General features: G+C 45.0%; 1 protein-coding gene across 3 annotated transcripts in view; it reads right to left on the bottom strand.

The window, feature by feature from the left end:
* LOC138480882 (uncharacterized) overlaps positions 1-26,414 on the bottom strand; it is a 356,687-nt gene that overhangs the window by 234,921 nt on the left and 95,352 nt on the right. For 2 of the 3 annotated variants that reach the window (XR_011274155.1, XR_011274154.1), the window contains 2 exons: positions 17,730-18,014; positions 7,857-11,293 (listed from right to left, as the gene is read on the bottom strand). The exons of the other annotated variant lie outside the window; for it this stretch is intronic. The gene's annotated coding sequence lies outside the window, so the exon portion shown is untranslated. Of the gene's footprint in view, positions 1-7,856; positions 11,294-17,729; positions 18,015-26,414 lie in introns of those variants that run through there. 3 annotated transcript variants of the gene reach the window in all.

Raw genomic sequence — 26,414 nt, 5'->3', positions numbered from 1 at the left:
ATGGGAATAACTTACAGAAGAGATTAAGGACTTCCCATAGCCCAATAACGGGCTGTCAGTCAAATATAGGTTAACATCAACATGTTTCAAAGACAGAGATAAAGGGGTTGTCTCTTGGGTCGCCTGTGTAAGACCTCATTGTGGATGAACCCCATTTTTCTGCTAAGAATACTTTGCATACAGAATAGCACAAGGGGAAGAGCGCCAGGCAACTTTAACCCTGTTTCTTTTCATACTTTTGCTATTTCATTCTTAAAACACCATTGCATTTCTCTTCTTTGCCTGCCTATTGTGGATGGTGTGGGCAGTGCAAGTTGTGCTGCATGTTCAAGGAGGCCAGCCTTGTTTTTACTACAATCTTCACGAAGTGCGACCTTTGGTTACTGTTAATACTGGAAGACACACCAATCCTGGGTACAAAATCTCTGACAAGTATCTTAACAACTGTTACAGCATCAGCCCTTCGATAGGGGTGCACCTCCCACCCAGAGAACACATCCAGGATAACAAGAAGATACTTCCAACTATTGCAATGGAGAAGCCAGAGAAACGCAATTGGGAGGCCTACAAATGGGCCATACGGAGGAGGGGTTCACTAAATTGTTTTGAAGGCAGATGATGCAACATGTAGAATACTCTTAAGCCATTTTGGGGAATTCAAGGGCAAACCAGGACATATTCAACAACATAATCACCCCTTCATTTGCCTCATGAGCCCGGCCATGGTACATACTTACAAGCTGTGGCAATAACATCTTTGATGCTAATCGACCTTGTTCATCCCGCCACAGAGAGTCATCAAGCAATCAATAACCCTTTTTTATCCAATTAACCATTTAACTTTCAGTGGAGGGGGTATTTTCTTGCACCTGTGCTAAATCCTTCAGGATCCTGAATGGGGAGGGTTACCGGACTGACTTTATCAGAGAGAATGTATTCATTTTAGGATTCAGATTCAGCAGCCAATGTTGCTGTTCTGTCTGCAAAATCATTGTAGCAACTAAAATCATCATCCATGGGCTGGTGAGCTCTTTGCACACAATATAATGGCATCTGGGAGGGCCTTCATATTGCCTGTTTTTAATGGCGGTTAATGTCGATGTCAGGAATTCTATCTGCTTCCAGAGTTGATCCAAGTTGTGGGCTACCACAAAGGCATACCTTGAATCGGTATAAATATTGATAGATTGTTGAGCAGGTAGCTCACATGCCGTTGTGAGTGCCGCCACCTCTGCTATTGGCATGGAAGTGACCTGAGGTAGCATCCTGCTTTCGACCACTTCCCCAGGTTCACAGACACATTCCCTGCAACCAATTTCCTATTGTGTTCTCTGTAACACAAACCATCCATGAAGTAAGTCAGATCTGTCTCAGGAAGGTACATCAATGAAGCCAGCTCTGGGAGTCAATAAGAAAGCAGTGATGGTTACACAATCACAGGGTTATGTATCACGTGATTGACCCTCCTGGGAGTGGGGAGCAGAGATGGTGCCTTCAGCACTGGGTTCCCTGGTCAAAGTAACATTGGAGGAGTTTAAAAGGGGTATTGCATAGTTGCTCGCACATGACACAGGCATGCTCTGGGATTTAGTTTTCAGTAGGAGGGAGACAACTTTGTGTTGGACTGCAATCTCTAAGGGAGACCCTAACACAATGTTCTCGCATTGTTCCACTGCAAGTGCAGCTGTCGCAACTGATTGTAGTCAAGGCAGTATTCCGTCTTCAATGGGGTCTAATTCTTTATTGCAATAAGCCACTGGCTTGTGGTGAATGCCATTTTTCAGGTAAGGAGAGCCAGAGCAAATCTGTTTCTATTGTAGCAGTATACAGTAAATCCTTGGTTATAATCTGGGAGTCCCAAGCCAGGTACACTGGCAAAACTTATTTGTATCTTGCTAAATGCCTTGTCTGCTTCCGGAGTCCACTGTAGTGCCTCTAACCTTGTTAGCTCTGGTGTCCTGTTGTAGGAACCTAACAATCTCTGCATATCCTAGAATTCATTGCAAGCAGTACCCTAAAACCCCTAAATGTTCTCCTCGGTGTGACTGCATGGGGTTTTACAATCTTGGGTACTGTTTTCTTTCGGGAGTGGGCTATCAATTGGAGACCCTCAATAATGTCATAACCCAGGTAGGGTACTCTTTGCCTACATAATTGTAATTTCTGTTTTGATGCCATATGTTCTCTCTTTGCCACGGTAGTAAGCAGCACTTGTGTGTCCTGATTGCATGCCTCATAGGATGGAAAATCGTCCAGATACAGGACCAACACAGACATCACGGGAAACTTTATACCATCTAGATCCTTCTTCACTTATTGAGAAAAGAGGGTAGGGACTATGTATACCCTGGAGCAACGTTGTCCAGGTGTACTGAATTACTTATGTATGGGGACAGAGAAAAATGCTTGGCACAGGTCAGCGGGTAGCTTCGGCAGGGATGCATGGCAATATTGTTTCCGGGGTTCGGCACGACTGGGAGTGAAGGAATTACTACAGCTTTAATGGCTCTCATATCTTGGACAAAATGGTAGGTTGACTTTCCTGGCTTTTTCACAGGTAATATCTGGGTTTTACATGGGCTAGCAGTCGGAACAGTTATACCTTAGTACAGTAGTGATCCAATGGAAGGGGTAATTCCCTCTTCTGCTTCTGGTTTTGATGGGTACCAGAGAATGTGTAGCAGTATCCTAAAAGGACATATCCTTATCTGAACAGGTTCAGCAGTGTGAATGTATCCTACGGCATTACAACGGTTGACCATAAAGAAGTTGGTATGGAGTTAATTAGTGTATTCAAATCACTGACCACACCTCTTCACTTTTTGATTTTTCTTCGGACTCCATCTGGAGAGTCACGGGAAAATCCCCTGCATTATTACATTTAAGAATACCCCATCCAGGGTGCAATGTATGGTACACATAAGCTTAGACAAAAGATCCCTACATAACAAATTCACTGGAACTGAGAGATGAAAGTACGAGTGTCTGTGATAGGTTCCTGTGTGATCATAAGGAGTTCAGCAATTGAGTGGACAACTGGGATGTTGGATATCAGAACTACATTTAAAGTGTCAGTGTACACTGGCAAGTCTGGGAAGCTTTGCATATGCAGAGCTGATTTTCTAGTCCCTTCACTTACCAGGCAGGGTACAGATATACTGTTTGCAATGCAGTGCACATGTGGGCTGTCTTGGTCCATCCATATTAAGGGCTCCATAGGTAATACCTTATTTTTCTGTAGTCAGAATGGATTTTGATCAGTCTGGTGAGTGAGGCAGGGTTGGGCTTTTGGGTTCGGAAGAGGGGTTGGGGTTCTCTGATGTGTATCAGGGAAAGGGGAAGAGCTGTCTGCAGGGGAACTTTGGGTGTTATGATGCACCTGATTGCCCTGGAAATATGGTCCATGTGGTCTATAGGGGCACTTGTCCTTCCAATGCCCAACCTAATAACACACTAGCAAGTTTGTATTTGCTCCCTGTGTACTCTGCAATCCCTGCCATTCCCATTGTCTTTGCTGATCCTGTTGACCTCACTGACCTGGGTAGCCCCCTACCTGCCCTATATTTACCATTCATCTAGGAGGCAGACCATCCATCTGGATGGACATTTGCTTTTTCTCAAAGGTCCCTTTCTTTGGTTCCTGATACGCATAAACAATGATTCACAACCATCACTAGGTCTGATTAAGTTTTGGTCTGCCACCCGATGCACACTTTCTTTACCTGTGCTTGTATATTGGGTAGCAGGCCGGCTACGAAAGAGTAGGTTATAGCCTTTTGGTCAGACTCATCTGACTTGGTGATGCCTGGATGTTGGGCAAATACCACTTTGTGTCAGCCTAGTTATTCTGCTGGCAACTCTCCCTTATCTTGCTTACAGTTGCCTATCTTGGCCAATTAGATTTCTGGGGCAAATCTCAGGGATAGCAGTCACTATTGTTTCCCCCGCTTGGATAATATACCTGGAACCTGGCCTGGCCAAGTGGCCAGTTCTGGGGTTTGCTGTCTCACATTGGGTGGCATAACTACCCTCATCAACTGGTTCATGTCTGCCATGTGCGATTGTAGGCCTGGGTTATGGTGAGCAACTCTTCTATGAACTGTTGCACTCCTGCCTCATATTTGGAAATTCTTTAGCCATGCTTGTGAATCACTAGGTGTCTATGGAACATGTATGGTAACAAGATGAGGCTCTTGTTGTCCCTCCTCCTTGTTCCCTGCCAGCATCTAAATAAGGGCTGCTTGGAGGACCTTAGGGTCACTCCATATGGTTTGTCTCCCCGACTCACTGACACAGTATAAGAGGGAGGTGAATCATGCAAGAGGGATCCCACTTGGGCAGCACCAGCTCAGATGGTGCTGCATTTTGGGACTGTACAGTGATGGGGAGTTGGACAGCTCCCAGAGCTTGCACATCCTGCCCCCCTGTTGCTGGCCTGCTCTTGCTGTGGCATGTACAGTAGTAATGTCATATAATCTATAATGTCCTCTGTTGTCTCATTGTCTTGGTCGTCCTGCTCTCCCTCTGTATTTTCCTTTGTGTTTTCATTCTTTTAGTCACACTAATGGAGTTATCTCTCTACTGATGAAGGCTAACCCCTCTTGTGCCCCAACAATAGACCCTCTTACTCAGTTAGTCAAGCCTATTGCCCCTTTAGTGGCCTCACACCTCACTGAACTCCTCCACCTGTCCTCTCCCTCTATTTTCAAAACAGTCACGGTGATCCCTCTCCTAAAAAGCTTGGTGTCTTTTCTTCCACACAACTCTAAAGTGTTCAAAAGGGCAGTGTTAAAATGAAATGATATTTTATTTATATCGTGCTCATACACAAGTGTTTCAGAGCGCGACCAGGCAAAGGGAGGGGAAACAGGGGTGAACAAGCACAACGATCTTACTAGGCCCAGTGACATTAAGATCATGCAAGTGCATGGATACGAGGAAAGTGCATGGAGGGTGTCAGTCTAGAAAAATAGATACCTCTCACGACCAAGGGCAATGTATCATATTGGCCGAAGACCAACCGTCTCATGCACTAAACGTCAGAAATACAGACTCATCAGTTTGACCAATGTGCGGCCATTTTGATGTAGCTAGAATCGCCATTTTGTTCACTAACATTTGCTCATTGCTTTTTGTTCAAAACTGCTTAGCCGAACGCTTATTCTGCTTATTCTGCTTATTCTGCTTCACTGATTACTTTGTTGTTCAAAGCGAAAGAGCAAGGCCGCGAGGCCGGGAGTTATTCATTGAAACATAACGTAGGCAGCCCCAGAGAGGAATGCCCAATCCCCTCCCGCATATAGCCTTGGAGGAGAGCAACACAGCATTTAATAATTTCACTGATGCCAGCCAGTCTCGTTAATATGGTAGAAAAGCTAGAAAGTTCGTGTGTGGTGATTTGCCTTGTTTCCACTACGCAAGGGTCCCCTAGGGGCCCCTTCAAGGGGGGACATGTGGAAAGTGCGGAATAGTGGAGAGAACATAATAAATATCAATAAGTAAAATAAATAAAGGCATTAACAGTGGTAGTGCAGCCAGAAAGTGGCAAGTGCTAGGTTAGCCAGATAGCGTATATCTGATAAGTGCAGACGAAAAGTGGGTGGGGGAGTTTTTGGGTGCAGATACAGACCCCATTGCAAGTAGTGGCTCAGAGGCAGTGCAGGAGGGTGGCAGGGTGAGCAGCTCGGGAAATCCGCCGGCGGTAAGAGCGTGAAAATTCCCCATTGAGCCCAATGGGGAATGGGGCATTCCCGAATGGGCTCAGTGGGGAATGGGGAATTCCATTACTGCCAAACCGTGATCTGGCGCTAACAACACCGGGGGGGTTTGGCGTTAGGGCTAATACCGCCGGCTGTATTACCACCAGCATTACCGCCCAACTCGTGATAAGGCCCTTTGTCTGTGCCCAAAGGACAGAAGGTGGCCAGGTGCATGGTGCATGGTGCCGAGAGAGAGAAAATATCAGCAGGGGCCCTGATTTCGCAGACCCTTAAATCCGGCGGTAATAGCGCAACCGCCGGATTTAAGGGTTACCGCCAAACTCGTGATGAGGCCCAAAGATAGAGATCTACCCCCGGCACGTTTCTTTAAAAAACGAATGAACCTGAGGGAGTTAGAAGTAGAGGAGCGAAGGGTTCGAGAAGGGAGGTATTTACGGAGGGATAGTTGAAGGTATTTTGGACCCAAGCCCCAGAAAGCCTTGTAGACAATGCAAAGGGTTTAAAATGTAATCTTTGCATCCACTGGGAGCCAATGGAGTGAATTCAGAGCTGGAAAGATACGATCCCAGGGAAGAGGCCAAGGACAAGTCTTGCAGTCCTGTTCCTGATTAGTTGTAAACGGTGGAGAGTGGAAGCAGGTAGATTTAGAAAGAGTCTGTTACAGTAGGTCAATCTGGAGAGAACCAGAGATTGGGAGACAGTGAGCTTCTGAGGGAAGGAGAGGAAAGGCAGAGTACCTCTGAGGAGGTGCAGTAAGAAGTTTGATTTTTTAGAGACGTCAGTGATATGTGAGGAGAAGGACAGTGCAGAGTCAAAGATGACCCAGAGGTTCCTAGCCTCACAGGTGGGGGTAGGAGGAGGGCCAAGGCAATCCAGCTAGAGAGTGAGGGAAAAGGATGGTGAAGGTGTACCAATGAGGAGGATCTCAGTCTTGTTGACATTTAGACAAAGATCATTGGCAGGACACCAATTTTGAATGGCTATTAGGAAATCAGAGATGAGGGAAGGAGAGGAGGTGGCTGAAGGAAGCCTGAAAATGAGTTGGGTGTCATCAGCATAACACTAGAAATTTGAGCAGAAAATGGAAATGCAGTAGGCGAGAGTTTCCATGTATTGGTTGAAAAGCCAGGGCGAGAGGTTAGACCCCTGGGGGACACCACAGATAGAGAAGGAGACAGAAGATAGGAAGGACCCAAGTTGTACCTGTGAGGGTCGATCAGAGAGGAAAGAGGTCAGCCAGGCCTGAGCCTGATCTGTGATATCGGGTTGGCACAGAGACGGTTGAGCAGGGTGGTATGGTTGACCGTGTCGAAAGCAGAGGAGGGATAAAGTAGGATGAGGAAGGACAGAGGGAATGTTAGAGTCAATGTTGTAGAGCAGGTCTTCACAGGTGTTCAGGATAGCAGTTTCCATGCTTCTGGCAGCTCTGAAGCCAGATTGGTGGTCATGGAGTTAGCCAACAGAATCAAAATGAACGTTAAGCTGAGAGATGGCCAGCTTTTCCAGGAGTTTACCCAAAAAGGGTGTAATGGAAATTTGGGTGATAGTAAGAAAAGAAGGATCAGCTGTGGATTTATTGAGGAGAGGATGCACAAGGGAGTGCTTCAGAAGGGAGGGGAAAGATCCAGAGGCAAAAGAGAGGTTGAAGAAATCAGCAAGGGCTGGAGCGAGGGTATCGATGTGGTCCTTAATGGTTTTAGAGGAACAGGGATGGACCTGTTTTGGTGAGGCTTTCATAGATCGGACTTGTCTAGTGACCTCATCAGGGGAGAAAATAGAAAAGGAGGAGAAAGAGGGAGGGGGTAGCTGAAGGAGGGTCAGAAAGCAGAGAAGGAGAGGGGAGAGGAGGGGACCAGATGTCCTGGGTTTTCAAGATAAAGTGAGAGGGATGGACATTGTAAAGTGCCAGGGAGGCGAGAGGAGGTGTGGAGACTGCAGCAGGGTTGGCCAGCTCCTTACAGATTTTAAAGAGTTGTTAGATGCCGCAGAGACACCGGCTTGAATGTGGACTCACTTCATGATGCAGACAGAGAGTCGGTATTGCCTTTGGAGCAGGTGGCAGGCCAGTTAGTCAGAATGAAAGAACAAAGCAATATCAAGGCTGAGTACCACAAAAGAAATACACCAATCAAGGGCTGAAAAGATACAAGTATCTTTTATTACTGTACAGTTTACAAAGCAAAACAGATAGCTATATGGCTCCCAAAACCTCGCAGTGTCTACCAGTCGATACAGAGAGGAGAGAGAGTGCTGGACATCTAAACTATAGCATTTTTATACAATTCCTGCAATATTGTCCATCTTCTCTTCACATTAATAATTTGTGGGCTATAATTAGTGCTTAGTTCACATAACAGATCTTACAATATTATGCAAAGGATTACACAGGTTTGCACTTCCATGAAAACACAATAGTGATGTAGGTTCTCGGATCTGCGGTAAGCCTTATTTCAAAAGTTACTATAATGTAGTTCAGCTAAAGCATACGCTCGAGGTTTGTTCTTCATTCTTTCAATGTTTATACAAGGATGAGGCTTGTGAGTGCAGACAACATTCAAATAGCAGTTCATATGAAGCGGTTTCTTTGCCCAGTTTAAACAGCCGGCTCTCGGACAACCTAAACATTAACAGAACTCAAAGGTCGTAAGGCTTGACTGCAAGTTGAAAACACAGTCCACCATTTTAGTGCATGTAACATGAGTAAAAATGAAAATGGCGGATTACTCTTAAAATGGCGGCAAAGTTAACCCAGAATCAGAACTTTGCAACGCGGTTTTCCGTGTAGCGCGAATGGGCTTAGGCCAATATTCCTAATAAGGAGGCACTATATAATTACGGTTTAACAAACCCTCCTTTTGGCCTAAGCCAAGAGCTTTACTAAAAATATTCACTTTACTCAAAACTCCACGTTTCAATGTCCGTACATCCTGAATCACATTCATCAGATATATCGATCGCCATTAGATTGTTGACAGTAATATCCTTCATCACAAAAACATTAGTCATCTTCTCAGGTGCGTGTATTTTCGGCCCCAATGTACCTACAGTTTGCACACAACATTACCCCAAACATCGAACATATGGCAGGAAGACCTTGTATGCAACAACAACAGAATAATAGAATACAAAGGATTACCGCTAAGGCTGAAAAGAGTTTCCATCCCCAAGACCATAAAAAGTCCCAGAACCAAGCACTAAGATCCCAATTTCCCTCGAGAACATGCATTTCTGTACTTAGGACGTGCAGATTTTGTATTGCCTTAAATATGGTAGGGGAGGAGTCAGGTGTGAAAACACAAAAAGCAGATCCCACCACTTTACATACTCCACCACGCTCAGCCAGGATTATGTCTAACACCATCCGGTTCTGTATAGCCACTAATCAAATTGCTGTCTGTTCTAACGTCATATTGTAGAGTATATGGGTGGTCCGGTTGATGGATTTCTCCAATACTCTTGCCATTCTCCTAATATCCTCGGAATTAATGATCTGTCCCCAAAATGGCATAAAGGATTTTGCTACATCACCCATGACCTGCGAAGGAGTATCGCCGTTCTCGTCCCACCTCGGACGAGCTCTAGAGACCTCAGACGTGCTAGTTACAAATACCCCTGGTAGCAAGATACCCAAATAACAAGTATCCTGCCAATCTCTAGGTAGCCAAGGATAAGCTTCATTGCCACAAACAAAATAAACGGGATCACCTACATACAAAGGTCTGTCCTCACTAATCAAATTCGCAATATTGGTACAACCCTCAAAAGTGCCCATTGACTGAGAACCATCCCTTTTGTATGCAGAAGGGAGCAGAGTTGGGGCTGTGATTAATAGTGTAAAAAGGTGGCATGGCATCCTGGTTGCCTACCGGAGCCATTTTGAAAGAGCTTAGCTATTAGAAGGGTCTAGAAATTCTATCAGAAGGCCTAATAGAAGCAGCATTGATCTTGCTCCTATTTGCAAAAAGGGAACATCCCAGAGGCGTCAGGACTCGTCTTTCGAACTCATTCAAATTAGTCCCATTGAAGTTCCCAGAGATGCTGTGATTCCAACGACCAAAGAATAGTGCCCTTAGAGAGGCATAGCATGCAGTAGTCAAAGGAAGAGGATGATTATACCAGCCCAACACTTTTTCCCCGTGTTATGGCAAATGCAAACATATCCAGCAATTAGTTCTATTCAAGATCACATGGGTCACATTCATGATTAACAAAAGTGTATTGTTGTGGTAACTCTGTCTGTGTTGGGAATCGAAGTTGGGATAGAGTGAAGTTGGGATAGAGTGTGCAGATGCACGAAAGGAGAAGACATAGGGCCTCATCACGACTTCGGCGGTAACCCTTAAATCCGGCGGTAGCGCTATTACCGCCAGATTTAAGGGTCAGCCGAATCAGGGCTTCGGTGGAATTTACCGCAGCTCTGAGCTGGGGGGAAATCCGCCGAAAATTCGCGCTATTACCGCCGGCGGGAAATCTGCCAGCGGTATTAGTGCGAAGATTCCCCATTGAGCCCAATGGGGAATGGGGCATTCCCGAATGGGCTCAGTGGGGAATGGGGACTTACATTACCTCCGAACTCGTGATCCGGCGCTATTAGCGCCGGGGAGTTCGGCGGTAGGGCTAATACCGCCCGCGCTAATAGCGTTACCGTTACCGCCCAAGTCGTGATGAGGCCCATAGTGGGAACACTCTCAGTGGGTATCAAAGTTTCAAGTGGACGCAACCCTTCAATATACCAAAACCCAAGAGCGAGTTCTACTGTTAGACCAGTTAACATAATTACAAGAAAACAGTAAGTTCTCAAGGACCATGAATTTTTATGTCCAATATCTTTGTTTGCCACACAATCGATCGGTTGCTTCGTACGAGTAGAGTTAGCGACAGGCATTGTTCCTCAAAGTTCATTCTGGAAAGTCTCTATGACAGACTCCTTAAGTGTGTTTGTTGGTGATCTCCTGACCATGTGATTTATCTTGATTGAAGGTAGCTTTGCCGGTCCCAGCCACTTACTTATGTTTCAGTGAGAGAGTGGCAAAGGACTAGCTTAACAGTCATTTCCTGTGGGCACAGCCGTGCTGTGCTATAAGTCTATTGCCGTGGACGCAGATCGTACCTCAAGATTCCAGGCACGGCGTGATCTGCGAACAGAGTGTCGTTGCTTCCTGATGGAAGTGGTGAAACAGAGGCAAGATTGCTCAAGGGTGCAGAAAGATCCGAAGAAGAATTCAAAGACAAAGCAGCAATCTCCCCAGGCCTCAAAGGCTCAGGAAGAAGTTCCGAAACACTCTTGATGTTGTTCAAGACAGATTGATCACCAGAAGCAGAGCAAATAGTTTCCTTCCTTTCTTCTTTGTCGAGTGGCAAAGGACAAGTTATTTTCTTGACTGTGTCGCGTGGATACAGTGTCTCCTGCCAGCTACTCGTACGGCAGTCTGTGTGGCCAACAAGACCTGGAACGGTCCTCTCCAGTGCGGTGCGAGACTGGATGCTCTTTCAAATGCTTTCGTAAGCACTCAGTCGCCTGGTCAAATTTGGTGACCTGGCCCCTCGTATTTAACTGGGAGGGCTTCTCGCACCTGTTGATAAATCAAATACAAGTTTTGAGTTAACCGGTCACAGTATTCAGCAACCAGCAAATGCTCCACATCTTTCAGTACTTTGGGTTTTGGCAGGTTCCAAATGGTAGCTGGCCTCCCCATCACGGTTTCATATGGGGAGAGTCCAGTTCTAGTCTGTAGGGTCATCCACATGGACAGTAGAGCTATAGGTAAGGCGTCTGGCCATTTCAAATTACTGCTAGCACAGACTTTTGCAAGCTTATTCTTCAGGATACCATTATGGCATTCTACGAGTCCAGCACTCTAAGCGTGTCTAGCCGAATAGAACCGTTTATCGATCTGCAATCCCGCGCATACTTGCAGGACAACGACTCTCGGCAAACCAAACCTAGAAAAATATTCCTTAAGCATGGCTTTCGCCATCGTCATTGCTGTGGCATCTTTCACAGGGAAGGCATCAACCCACTTGCTAAAGGCACAAATGGCTACCAAGACATATTTGTAATTATAGCAGCGCTCCATCTCGATGAAGTCAAAATGTACTACCTCAAAGGGCACAGATGGGGGACCAAAACTACACCTTGGTGTCATTGTACCCTTCCCCACATTATGCTGTAAGCACACCATACAGTTTTTGACAAAACGCTCAGCAGTTTTTGAGATGTTTACATTTACCCAGACAGGTTCTAGTAATTTACAGATTTGTCTAGCACATATTTGAGTGGGACCATGAGCCATTGTAAACCATGGCAGTGACATAAGCATCGGGTAGCATCCATCTATTCTTTATGTTGTTCACCCAGCACCCTTCCTAATTCCAACTTACTAAACCCTCAGCCCAGTGTTTAAGTTCTTTTGGATTGGCATCAGCTTGAATATTCTTTATCGAGTCAATCCCTTCAACTACTGTACAGGTATTTGTAGTTTCTTTTGTTACATATATTTCTGAACATAAATCAGTAGCGGTCTGTTTAGCTATCTTGTCAGCAAAAGAGTTTCCTCACCCTACATCATCTACAACCTTCTGATGTGCGGCACACTTCATGATTGCTAGTTGAGTAGGAAGTGCAAGTGCTGAGGGCACCTGAGCTATCAAAGTGCCATGTTGTCTTTTTGTTCCGTGTGAAGTCAAGAAACCTTCTTCTGCCCAAAGTCTACCGAAGTTGTGAACCACCCCAAAGGCATAGTGGCTATCTGTAAATATATTTACTCTAAGCCCTTCGGAAAGTTCACAAGCTCGAGTCAGTGCAATAATCTCTGCGGCCTGCGCGGAGTTATGCAGCATTCTCTTAGTTTCCACAATCGTACTTTGTGTAGTGATGGCATAAGCAGCAGTGGATGTACCATCTGGAAGTTTGAAGGAAGAGCCATCGCAAAACAGCTCCCCTTGTGGATCATTCAGAGGTGTATCATTTAAATCAATCCTGCCTTGAGTTTCTTGCTCTGTGGTATAGAGGCAGTCATGTGACACTTCGTCACTGTAAGACATTTCTTGCGAAAGAGGTAACAATTCAGCCAGATTCAATACGCAACACCTCTTAATTTGGATATGTGGTGCAAATAGGATCAGTTTGTATCTTGTTAATCGTGCGGAAGTAAGGTGTTGCGTTTGCGCTCTGTTTAATAGAACGTCTACGGAGTGAGGTACCATTATCGTTAAAGTGTGACCTAAAACCATACCCTCACTTTGTTTTCCAGATGCAGCAGCAGCAGCGACAGCTCTCAGACATCACGGCAAAGCACATGCATCAAGTGTGCAGGAAAAATAACCGCACAGTCTATTCTTCCCCCCATGTTCCTGCGTTAACACAGCCAAAGCACATCCATCACATTCATGCACATACAACACGAAGGCCTTCTCATAATTTAGTGTGCCCAAAACCGGTGCTGAACACAGTGCAGTCTTGAGCAGATCAAAAGCTTTCTGGTGTTCCAAGTTCCACTGTAGTGTCAAAGAAATGCCCTTCTTTGTCAACGCCAACATTGGTTTTGTCACTGGTGAAAAGTTCAGGATCCACTGTCTACAGTAAGAAGCCATTCCTATCAAGGCTCTGACCTCTTTCTGTGTATTTGGGACAGACATGCTAGGAATGCTTTTTATCCGTTCAAGTGTCAATCTTCTTCCTTCCTTTGACAGGAGATAGCCTAAATAGGCAATCTCCTGTCGACAATACTGAAACTTTTTTAATGAAGCTTTATGCTCTGCTAGATGAATAAGCAACAACACAGTACCTTCCTTACAAGCCCTTTCTGAGTCTGCAGCTAAGAGAAGGTTGTCAACGTATTGCAACAATACACAAGTGGAAGGCAACTAAAGTGTATCGAGCTGCTCTTTCAAAGCCCTACTATAAATGCCCGGACTCTCCGTGTACCCTTGTGGTGCACGGGTGAATGTAAACGAGCGTCCCCCCAGGGTGAACACAAACAAATATCTGCTATCCACGTGTAGGGGAATGCTAAAGAAGTCATTCTTAAGATCCACCACACTAAAATGAGTAGCAGAAGCTGGAATCATTGTTAATATCATAGTTACATCAGGCACAATTGGAAATTGTGGAGCAACAATCTGATTGATAGCGCACAAATTGATAATGAAAAGAAAAGGAATTTCATTATCCCCTTTCTTGTACACTGGTAAAATCGGGCTATTGCACAAACTTCCTGCAATTTCTTCCATTACTCCACGATGTACAAAATCGGAGACTATACTCTTCAAACTTGCTCACCATCAACTGAAATCCCATATTGTGGAATACGTGGCTACTTAGCTCCTGGTTTCAAAACAGTTTTAACAGGTTCAATTTGCAGAATACCAACATCATTGTCGTCAACCACCCATAAACACGCTGGAACTTCACTAAATTCAGGCGGCAAAGGTCTAGTCAAAAACTGTGAGGCAGAAGATTGCTGTGGTGAAATCGTCAAACGTACTCCATCCGAAGAACAATTAATTACCGCATTTAATTCCTTCAACAGATTCAACCCCAACAAATTCTCTCCACAGTTTCTTGTCAGAAGAAATGGACATTGATCTGTGAATGGCCCCAGTGAAATTGGTACTGGCCAAGAAACCGGACTAAATACTGGTGTGCGAGAAAACCCTACAGAAACATTATTCTGCCCTGACAGTGGAATGTATGGAACCCGTGAATGGTCAATGGAACACTTCTGCGATCCTGTATCTATCAAAAATAGATGCTTCCTATTCCCCACCTTCATCTCAACGTAGGGCCCTTTCTGATTGACGGGAATAGGCGTTGGTTCCAGACCCTGCTTCGGGCTGTCCTAATGAAACACTATATCGTCAAAAACAAGATCCTTAGAAAGATAGGCAGTTGAAGGAATATCGAAAATATTTCTTCTATCTATACTAGGTTGCTGATTGTCTTGGAGAATGACTGTGGGTTTTGAGAAAACTGGCTTCTATCAGGACCCCCTAGCCCAGGGAGGTCTCTGGATCATCTACCCATGAAACCATATGTGTTATTCGATCTTTGCTGAAGGATCGGGCATTGTGTTCTCCAATGACCCTCTTGTCTGCAATAAGCACATACGACCCAACTGTGCATTACTTTGTGGAACAAATTGACCTTGAAACTGTGTACTCTCACCTCTAGGTCCTCTAATTATCTGTTGCAATAATACTTTGGTTTTCAGGTCTCCCCTTTTCTTTTCAATTCTCTCTTTTTCATTATTAACTCTATTTTCATAGTACTGAGCCATATGCAATACTTCAGACTGCGATTTAGCTTGCCAAGCACTCTCGGAAGTCATGATTTGTGACTGGATATCAGGCAACAATCCATGCACAAACGTATCCACAAACAACCTTTTCCCTGACTCGGTGCTTAACTCCTGTCCGCTAAAATCTAAAAACACTTGCTCGAACCGATTAAAGAATTCGGTAGCACCTTCAGATTTTCCTTGGGTACAGGCAGTGAGTTTGTCCCAAACAATCCTTCTCTCGGAAACCAACGTTTTTATTTGTGTTACTATTCTGTCTGGCAAAGTCAGTATCACCTGCAGTGCTCTCTCACCAGATTTCCTTTCTCTGTCTATCCTCAGCATGTTATCCCATGTGTCACCCAGCCCTGCTTGATCATCTACAGGCCTAATCTGTTTCCATAAAACAGCAGGTAGGATCACAGGAAACAACAAGTCTATATCACCCAGAGTGAAAACTGACGAATGCAAGACAGATTCTATTTTTTTGTAAAACCCTGTTGGATTTTTCCTAATGTCTGGAATCGACTGTCTAATAGTATTCACTTCCTGTCTGGAGAATGGGACATGAACAAATTGTGATACATAGTGAGCTTCAATAGTAGTGGCTGCTGTACCTGCTGAGACATTAGCTGGAATCTCAACCTTAGGAACAAATGTCGGAGGAACCTCTCTCATAGGCAACTGAGAAGTAGGCAACTCCGAACATGTGTTAAGCAATAAAGCCAGATCAAGCGCTAAAGTGGTGGAAGCAGTATCATGTGCAAAAGCTCTCTTATAAATAATCATCAGTTCTGTGGGACAACAAATCTTTTTATTTATACACTCATCCTGCATTTCTGGAGTATACTGACTATACGTATCATATACTTCTGTGGGAGATATCGACACATCCGAAATCCATCTAAACGCATCCTTTGTGCAAATTTGCGTCTCTTCACTCGTTGACTTACTGAATCCCTCATCTCGCCAGAAGCAGCTGGAAGACCCCGGTAACAGCCAGGCAGAGAGCACAACAGCCCATAGGAAGGTCAGAACAAAGCGTCCTCCCTCCGACTGAGGACTTTGTGTTTTTTCCACCCGACCTCTCCAGAGCATCCCAATATATGCCCTCCTCAAAAGGGGTGGCAATTTCTCGAACCTTCTGGCATTAGCACTTGCGCATTGTTGAGTGACCGTTGGTTGCCGGCCGGATCAACCGACAGTAACCCCCAAGGAGCAAAGCTTCCCTCTTCTAAACACCACGGAAAAACAATTCCATAACTCATAGCAAGACATAACAAAACCAGCTTTCCCAGCACAATGTCCTTGACTAAAGTCTGCATACCAGGCTCAGCAAAGGATAACATTGAAAGCAGGTCTTTTAGCAAAGCAAGTGCAGTTTTTCACTGAGGCATGGAATAAATATCCATTATAGCTCTGAGTGCCCCTAGAATGCACTGCGCATCAGCGCCATGTATTAGCTCAAGCATAACACCAGGCTATCACCATCTGTTTCATCATTCTGTAACCGTTCTAACTCCCTTCTTAACTCAAAAACCCTCTCGACATGCTCTTTGACTTTCTCCGCAGTATCCCTTGAATAGGCTAAAACATTCAAATCCCTCAACCCTTGTGGGACATCCATGTCCGTAAAATTATTCCACATTACAGCCAGATGCATTCCCATCCCCTCAATAAAGTTATTCTGTTCGGGAATACTTTCTAGATTAAGGAGTGTAGCTAAAACAGCTGATTTTTCACCTTTCTCTATAGATTGCTTAGCCCATGCATTCGAATTTCTCTTCTTATCTTTAGAAACTGTAGTCCGAGTCACTATTTTTGATTCAACACTCGCCCCTTCATCAGCTACAAGCGGAGCAGAACCGCTTGGGAAAGAGAAAGTAGACAAATCCTGTACAACAGGTAGTGGAGACACTACCGCTGGTAACAAAGACAGAATTACTGGAGCAGTAACAATCTGTAAAAGTGGAGATACAGGAGGAGTAACAACAATAGGAAATGGAGCAACAGCTGGCGGCAGAGGGGGAACGGGAAGAACAGGAATTGCTCTGGGAGGAGGTGCGACAGTGGAAAGAGGTAAGAGGTAAGACAACAGGAATATGTACATAAGGAGGTGGTGCAGTGGCACCAGGCCTATCTTCATTTAAGAGTTTATCAGTTAGTTCATCTGAGACATGAAAATCTTTAGACGGATATATTTTCTGTACACCAAGTTGAAACACACTATCCATGTTTCTAACTCTGACTGTTTTTGTTGATCATACAATAATACCTTTTCTGAATTTGACCTATGACGACGTACATGCTTTTCTTTACTCTTAAGTTGCTGCATAGCTTCTTTTTTCCAATTTTGAATTACATCAAATGCTGCAGGTCTAGCTTTTTTCTCTAATAATATGGACTCTAAACACTCTATTCGGGCAATCTAAAAGCTATCATTGACTGGCCACTGAAATTCGGAAGCATGTCTAGTTTGTCTGTGCCAAGTATCGTTGAATACTATACTACCAATGCAGTACTAACAGCACATAGTACATGCCGCGACCCCTCTTGTGGCGTCAGTCGGCCAAATTCCAAAGATTGTCTGTCTCTGCGGAATAATCCCCTGAAACAGGCAGACAATTTCCCAGGCATGTCAGATTGCTGGTGTTAACTGGTGTTGTTTGTGCTCACGAGTACAAATCTGCAACCAAATATCAGGATACTTAGGAATCACGGCACGACTCACCTGATTTCAAAGGACTAAGGAGGTCCGATCGGATTACAAAGGACAAAGGACCCTCGTGGTTGGTGATTTCTGCAAAACTGCCCGCCTCGATATATGGACCCTCGTCAAGATGCCGTCTCGGACCACGTGCTCACCGTCCAGAGATCAGATTGTGCAGTATTGTTGAGTTATCGCGTCTCATCCAAAAGGGGCTCCCTTTTTCTCACCGTCCGATCCTGGTCCGATAGCCGCGTCTTCTCTTCAATGAGGTGGCATCAATTTTGAGGGTCCCTGTTTGGGCGGCATCTGAAAGAACAAAGAAATATTGAGGCCGAGTACCAGGAAAGAAATACACCAATCACGGGCTGAAAAGATATAAGTATCTTTCATTACTGTTCTGTTCACAAAGCAAAACAGCTAGCTATCTGGCTCCCAACACCTCGCAGTGTGTACCAGCCGACACAGAGAGAAGAGAGCGTGCTGGACATCTAAACGCTAGCATTTTTATACAATTCCTGCAATATTGTCCAGCCTCTCTTCACATTAATAATTTGTGGGCTATAGTTAGTGCTTAGTTCACATAACAGATCTTACAATATTATGCAAAGGATTACACAGGTTTGCCCTTCCATGAAAACACAATAGTGATGTAGGTTCTCGAATCTGCGGTAAGCCTTATTTCAAGAGTCACTATAATGTAGTTCAGCTAAAGCATACGCTTAAGGTTTGTTCTTCATTGTTTCAATGTTTATACAAGGATGAGGCTTGTGAGTGCAGACATCATTGGAATGGCAGTTCATATGAAGCGCAAGGTTTCTTTGCACAGTTTAAACAGTCGGCTCTCGGACAACCTAAACATTAACAGAACTCAAAGGTCGTAAGGCTCGACTGCAAGTTGAAAACACAGTCCACCATTTTAGAACATGTAACATGAGTGAAAATCATAATGGCAGATGAATCTTAAAATGACGGTGAAGTTAATCCAGAATCGGAACTTTGCAACGCGGTTTTCCGTGTAGCGCAAATGGGCTTAGGCCAATATTCATAATAAGGAGGCAATATGCAATTACGGTTAACAAGAGGATGAGCAAGAAGCCCTCCATTTCCTCTCAGCCATCCTACACTTATGTTTGAGTGTAGCTAGGTCACAGTCCTACCAAGAATTGCACTTGGCTTTGGACGGATCCTCATGACAGGGGCAAGAGCATCGAGAGTAGCAGAAATAGAGGAATAAAGCAGGGACAGGCCTGTGTCAGGTTGTGAGTCAGCCAGGGTTGAGGTGGTGGAGGAGAGAAGGTGGCAGAGAAAGCCTCGACTGACACATGCTTCATGGGCCAGATATCTGAGAAGGTGGGTGGCAATCTTGGGTAGGCTTGGCTTTTGGGGATGAGATGGAAAGATGGGAGAATAGGAGGCAGTGATCACTCCAGGAGAGAGGAGGGGTGAGGGGAAGAGAGAGGGGGTAGGCCAGAGGAGATCAAGACATCAAGTGTGTGACCAGCAGAGTGGGTCGGGCTGGAGGGGAGGATAGCGAGGAAGAATGAAATGAAGAGGTCTTGAAAGAGCGCAGATGAAGAACAGGGAGATTAAAGATGGTTGTTGAGGTCACCAAGGAGGAGGAGTTGAGTGGTTGAGGCAGGAAGGAGGAGGATAGGTCTGCCCACTCAGAGAGAAAAGAGGTGATTTGACCAGGGGGCTGGAAGAGAGTAGTAGCAACAGTACGAGAGTGGCTAGGAGAGAGAGAGAGAGAGAGAGAGAGAGAGAGAGAGAGAGAGAGAGAGATCCTGCAGACAAGGCTTTCAAGTGAGGAGTAAGCCTGAGTGGGGGACAGCTGGAGATGAGCACCGATGCGGCGCCGCGTGGAGGGCCGCAAAATGGCTGCCACATTATTTTGTTGATTGGTTGCTCAGTAACCTCGAGCCTCGCTGATTGGAGGATATTTTCTACGTCCGTGCTACGGCTCCACCGGAAAGGCTCAAGCCGGCCCTTGTTACACAAGGCACCTGTTTATAAGGCACAAGCCTGTCTTGTGTCTGTACAGGCCGGTCAAGCCACGGGCCGTGCCCTGCTCCACCATACTTCTAAACCGTAAATACATTACCGCACAATAACACTCTACCCCTCCGAAGCTCTATCACCTAGCATTCCAAGGCCCACAAGCTCACCACCACGAGCAGTTGGAACTGCACTCCCAGCTCGACATCTGTACTATCTTCCACATGTTGTAACCATACTGTAGCCCGACAGTCTACGCACAACGCTGCACTCAGCACACTGTGCCTTGTCTACTAGCTACTGGATTTTTAGCCCATTTTGCCCAATACTTTGATGGTTGCATTTAGCCCACTATGCATTGTCTACTAGCTACTGCATTTTTAGCCCAGTTTGCCCAATACTTTGCTTGTTGCATCTAGCCCACTGTGCATTTAGCCAACCGTGCCTTGTCTACCAGCTACTGCATTTTTAGCCCACTTTGCTCAATACTTTGATTGTTGCATTTATCCCACTGTGTACTGTTTTTTTAGCTGCTGCATTTTCAGCCCATTCTGACCAATACATTGATTGCTGCATTTAGCCCACCCCGCCATGACTAATGGGTACAGCATCCCACTGTTTTTACTGCACTGCATCTGTCTCTGCTGTACACCCGCCTAATGTACATGCTTGCCTCTATTGCTTTCTAGCATCAGCCGATTGTATGGACTGCATTACCTTAGCTTCTGTCCAGCATTAGACTATGTTACCTGAATGCACCGCCTCTAAGTCATGCCCAGCACTAGCCCAATGTATTTGACTGCCTCTGTTCCTCCTCTCGCTCAGCAGTAGACCCTCATAATTGACTGCACTACTTCAATTCTTGTCACTACTAGGCCATTGTAACTAGGCCATACTGCCACAGCTCGTACTAGCATTAGTTCACTGGGATTGACCAGAACAAACTCATTTCAGTAGCACCTTTCCTATACCATGTCATCCATACTGCCCTGCTCATATGATATACCACCCACACCCTCCCTCCTTTTCAGAAGCACACCTAACCCATGTGCTACGATTGCCAGATCAGCCTCCATCCCCGCACCTAACCACACCACCACATTGCCCAAGCAACTTCCAGAAGCACAAGCCCATACATAACCCCTAACCCTTGATCTGAGAAATCTAAGGCTAGGTATCCGTTCTACCCACATCTCAGCTACTCCCAAAAAGCACCTAGGAAAGCTACCTCACTACTCGCCTTCATCTGCCCCCACCCCTACGCCTAAAACCCCATGGACCAGTGCCAATTATAACAACATCTCCATGAAAACAAAATTAGGGAATAACCCTAATACCCAAATCCAATGTGCACTCATCAATGCACGGTCATTGCTAGCTCATGCCACAGAGATTCATGACCTTATCACAGACATGGCTCGAGATGCATTCGCGGTTACAGAAACCTGGTTACATGAAGCCTTCGGACCGTTCATCTGCCAACCCCTACCACCAGGCTACATAATCTTCCGCCAAGATAGAACTTCCAGCAAAGGAGGAGGTGTCGCCCTAATTCTCAAAGAAACTCTCAACTCCAGACAAATAAAAACTGCTAAGGCAGAGAACTTTGACACTCTATCAGTAAAAATATCTTTCTCGCCAAATGACACCATAACATTACATGTAGTCTACCACCCTCCAGGCCCTCCTCTCGAATTCCAAGCCAACATCACACACCTCCCAGGTGACAACCTTAGAACCAACACAAGAGCCATTCTCCTAGGAGACCTGAATCTGGGCTTCAAAGACCCTAAAGACAAGAAAGGCAAAGTACTTGGCAAAGCCCTCCTGGAACTAGGCTTCACCCCACTAGTCAACAACCTGACCCACATCAAAGGTTGCATATTGGACTGGTTAGCGGATCACAATTGTGATGCAGACATCAGCTCCAAACACTCCACGCCCCGGGACCGACCACCATCTACTGCATTTCCTTATACCCTGTAAAATTAGAGGCAAACTTAGCCAACCTGTGCCAGCCACTATGGCAAGGAGAAACAAACTTCTCAACAAGGAAAGAGTTCTCCCATTCCTTGAAGCCTCAGCACTAGCGCATCCTATGTCAGACAACCCTACAGAACTAAACTAGTAGAGCTTTACAATGCCACACTTAAGGAGTTAGTAGACGCTGTAGCTCCATTGGAAAGAAAAAGAAAAAGAGCCAAGCACATACTACATGCTAACTCATGGTTCACTCAAGAACTCCTAGACACACGTACCTTCAAACGGGCAGCACTGACCACATTGCAAACAAGCCCTTCCGTGTCCACACGAGATACTTACTTGGCAGTTGCAAAACAATACAAAAAGGCTATCTCTACAGCCAAAGTGTCTGCCTACAACACTAGAATTGAGAAAGCAAACTCCCAATCCAAAGAGTTGTTCGCCATTTATAATGAGCTGACCATCCCCCACACCTCTACTCAACCTACAGAGAAAAATGAAACATGATGCAATAACATTAAACATGCGATATATGATCGCATCCAAGCCTGGATGGCAGCTAATGGCCTATGCCTAAACGGGGAAAAAACAGAAATTCTTCTGGTAGGCCCTAAAGAGTCCCTGAAAAAATTAGACAACAAATATAGCTCCTTCAGCTGTCGTCTAAAAAATGCCTCAACATTGCGAGAGCTACCATTGGTACAAAATTGGATTATTGTATCATCTTACTCCTAGGCACATCTGCCAATAACATCAATAAGCTGCAAACCACACAAAACAATGCTCTCAGAGCAGCTCTAAATATCCCAAGGAGAGAGCACATCTCTCAGCAAACTCCCAATCCAAAGAGTTGTTCGCCATTTATAATGAGCTGACCATCCCCCACACCTCTACTCAACCTACAGAGAAAAATGAAACATGATGCAATAACATTAAACATGCGATATATGATCGCATCCAAGCCTGGATGGCAGCTAATGGCCTATGCCTAAACGGGGAAAAAACAGAAATTCTTCTGGTAGGCCCTAAAGAGTCCCTGAAAAAATTAGACAACAAATATAGCTCCTTCAGCTGTCGTCTAAAAAATGCCTCAACATTGCGAGAGCTACCATTGGTACAAAATTGGATTATTGTATCATCTTACTCCTAGGCACATCTGCCAATAACATCAATAAGCTGCAAACCACACAAAACAATGCTCTCAGAGCAGCTCTAAATATCCCAAGGAGAGAGCACATCTCTCAGCAAACTCCCAATCCAAAGAGTTGTTCGCCATTTATAATGAGCTGACCATCCCCCACACCTCTACTCAACCTACAGAGAAAAATGAAACATGATGCAATAACATTAAACATGCGATATATGATCGCATCCAAGCCTGGATGGCAGCTAATGGCCTATGCCTAAACGGGGAAAAAACAGAAATTCTTCTGGTAGGCCCTAAAGAGTCCCTGAAAAAATTAGACAACAAATATAGCTCCTTCAGCTGTCGTCTAAAAAATGCCTCAACATTGCGAGAGCTACCATTGGTACAAAATTGGATTATTGTATCATCTTACTCCTAGGCACATCTGCCAATAACATCAATAAGCTGCAAACCACACAAAACAATGCTCTCAGAGCAGCTCTAAATATCCCAAGGAGAGAGCACATCTCTCAGGCCAGAAAAGATGCCCACTGGCTCCTGATCAAAGAGCGTATAATGTTCAGGGCCCTCACTATCACAAACAGATGCCTCGCCCAGTCTGCCCCCTCCTACCTAGCTGAAAGGATGCATCATGTGCCTGCCCATAGACCAAAACAAGACCAATACTCCCACCTACTCTCAGTCCCGTCATTCAATAGAGCCAACCCCGGTGGCACCAGCTTCGAAGTGTTAGTCCCAAAATTTTGGGATGCTCTCCCACTTAGCCTAAGAAAGGAAAACTCTCTCACAGTGTTCAGAAAGGCACTAAAAACTAAGCTATTCAACTAGACTGCACCTGCATGCTTGTAATGATGTTCCCCTGTAACCATGGAACACTGTCACACCATTGTTCTTTGAACCTCTGCAACCCTGTTTTCAAGAACCTGTTTTAAGCTGTATCTAAGTGAATGTACAGTAACAGCGCCACAATGCCTGAGAGCCACTTGTGGGCTTTATAAATTCAAATAAATAAATAAAATAAATAAATGAGATGAAGTTGATGAGGCGAGGTGCTTATCAAAGAGGAGGAGATTGGCCTGGGGGTCTTGAACCATGACAGTGCCATTTAGATAGACAATAATAACAGAGCACAGAGATCATATGAGGGGTCCAGAGATCTAGCAAGAGATCTGGCGAAGGAACGAAAAAGAGGATGTCAGTGAGGGTTTGTCTGGCAGAGGCGCTAGAATAGGTATCAGCAATGGGGAGACCTGGGTTGGAGGGCTGGTGGCCAAGATATCATTTTAAAATGTCTTCTTACCAGACTTAGTGAGAAGTGAGGGATAGTTGATCTAGAAGCAGTTGGAGTAGTTAGGAGAAACAAATAACACCATGGGCAGGTAGAGAGAGGAGGTAGTAGGAGAAATATGCAAGTACAGCTGTAAAGGTACAGTCACTGGGCTAGCAGGTTACAATTGAGGGCCAAATGTTAAATGAAAAAACACACCCACATTTGACTTTCAAAAACACACCCAGATTTGACTTATGAAACACACCCAGATTTGACTTTGAAAGGCAGATGCTAAGGCACCATAGGTAAAAGAAATGAGGTATAAGTTAGAGGCGAGTGCTGAAATGAGAGCAATTAGAGAGCAAAACAAGGAGACCAGTTAGAGCAGGTAGAAGGGAGAGTGAAGGAAAATGAAGGGAGGAGAAAGGGTAACAGAAGAAGGGAACTAGCACATAGAGAGGGAAGCAAGAGAGTCTTAGTTTGTCCAGTCTCATAGCTGAGTGAGCTGGCAGCCCCAAGCAGGGTCAGGTAGCGGTAATGGATTCATGTAGCGTTTCCAGAAGCGGGTAGGGAGCAGACAGGGGCCTTAGAAGTGGGCCTTAGAAGTGGGCCTTTGAAGTGGGCCTTCGAACAACAGGTGCCAATGATTGGCAGATAAAATCCAAGGCAGACAATGGTAGGATCCAGAAGCAAGCTACATGAAGTGCATCATTAGCAGTCAGCCATCTTGTAAGGGGTGACGACGACTGCTGATCGAAACAGAAAGTCACACAAAATGAACACAATGCTAGAGCACACAGCTAGAGGATGCCCAAAAACACGTGCTTCAGCACACAGATTTTATTTGCAAATGCGGCTGCGTTTTAAATGCACGAGCAGAAAATGCACTAAATTGTGGGCATACAGTTTCCAAAAAACAAACACAATGCCAAGGGGCCAGTGGCAGTGGATGGGACCAACATGGCTTAACTAGGTGTGCGAGCGCTGCTGCAGGATCACTGCCGAGGGCTTGGAAAGCAACTGTTTCAATTGTAGAGGTGCATGGAGAGCGCATGATCAGCTGGCTGAATGGAGTGAAATTAGAATGCAGGACGAGCTGTTTAACCATTTTCCATATTTCTTAGAGATCCTCAATATTTGAGAACCCCTACAAGCAGGGTTCTAATTCTGCCACTCCACGGAAACGGCTCTCATTAATGTCTCTAACTTTATCACTTCTCCGAAGCACTCCGACCTATCCTCTATCCTAATTCTCCTTGACCTTTCCGCTGCCTTTGACACTGTCAATCACTCTGATATACTCAATACTCTCTCTCTCTTCTTGGGATTCGCAATCGAGCCCTTGCCTGAATTGAATCTTACCTAGCACCTTGCCAATTCTATGTCTCATAGAGCAAAAACACCTCTCAACTAACTACTCTAACTACTCTAACTGTTGGTGTTCCACTAGGTTCTGTCTTGGCTCCTCTCCTCTTTACACTCTATACCTCTTCTTTTGAGGCACTAGTCTCCTTCTTTGGGTGCTCACACCAACTGTTCACCGAAATCTTCTTCTCTTTTCCTGCACTCTCCTCTGACATCTCTATTTAAAAGTCCAACTGTCTCTCTACCATCAAATGTTGGATGGATTTTCAAACTCTGATTTTAAAACCTACCAAAACAGAGGTGCTATTCTTACCTGTCAAGTACTCTCTGGCATCTCTTCCCCTGCCTGTTGACATTGGTCAGAAGAAGGAAAGCCAACCAAAAGGTGGCATTTTGGATATAGACTTTTATTTTAAATAATACAACAACACCTACATTTCCCTGGCTCTAAGGGGAAATATATACCTAAAGTAAAGATACCTGGGTGTTCGTCGTCAGGATGAATGTCCAAGCAAAATACCCATCCACTGTCCCAAAAATCCTCTCCTGTCCATACCACTAAAAGAAAGAAAGAAATAACTAAGAAAGAAAGGTCAGGAGGATGATGCCCTTCTACTGAAATAGTGCACCACCATCATGTGGCAATTAACTAGAGAATAGTTCTAGTTCAAGTGAAGAGCCAGGAGAATGACACCTTCTCCAACCCTGTTGACAGTCTCTAATACATTGGTGGTAACTCAACATAAACAATACACTTCTGGTCTTGAATCTCCTTTCAGGATTAACTCTGTATTCTGTTGTTTTAGTGTTATAGCTCCTTTGCAAAATCTCTCCCTTAATGTCCCTACATTTGAGAGTTATGATATGATATGGCATTTGAGGCAAGGGAGGGGGAACAGATGGAAGGCCGACAACGATTCTACTAGGCCAGGTGTCATTCAAATTG

This window comes from Ambystoma mexicanum, chromosome 5p, assembly GCF_040938575.1.
Source record: "Ambystoma mexicanum isolate Mex_15411 chromosome 5p, UKY_AmexF1_1, whole genome shotgun sequence".
Taxonomy (NCBI): Eukaryota; Metazoa; Chordata; class Amphibia; order Caudata; family Ambystomatidae; genus Ambystoma; species Ambystoma mexicanum.
The sequence above is the reverse complement of the archived record's forward strand: the minus strand, read 5'-3'. Positions and strand labels throughout refer to the sequence as shown.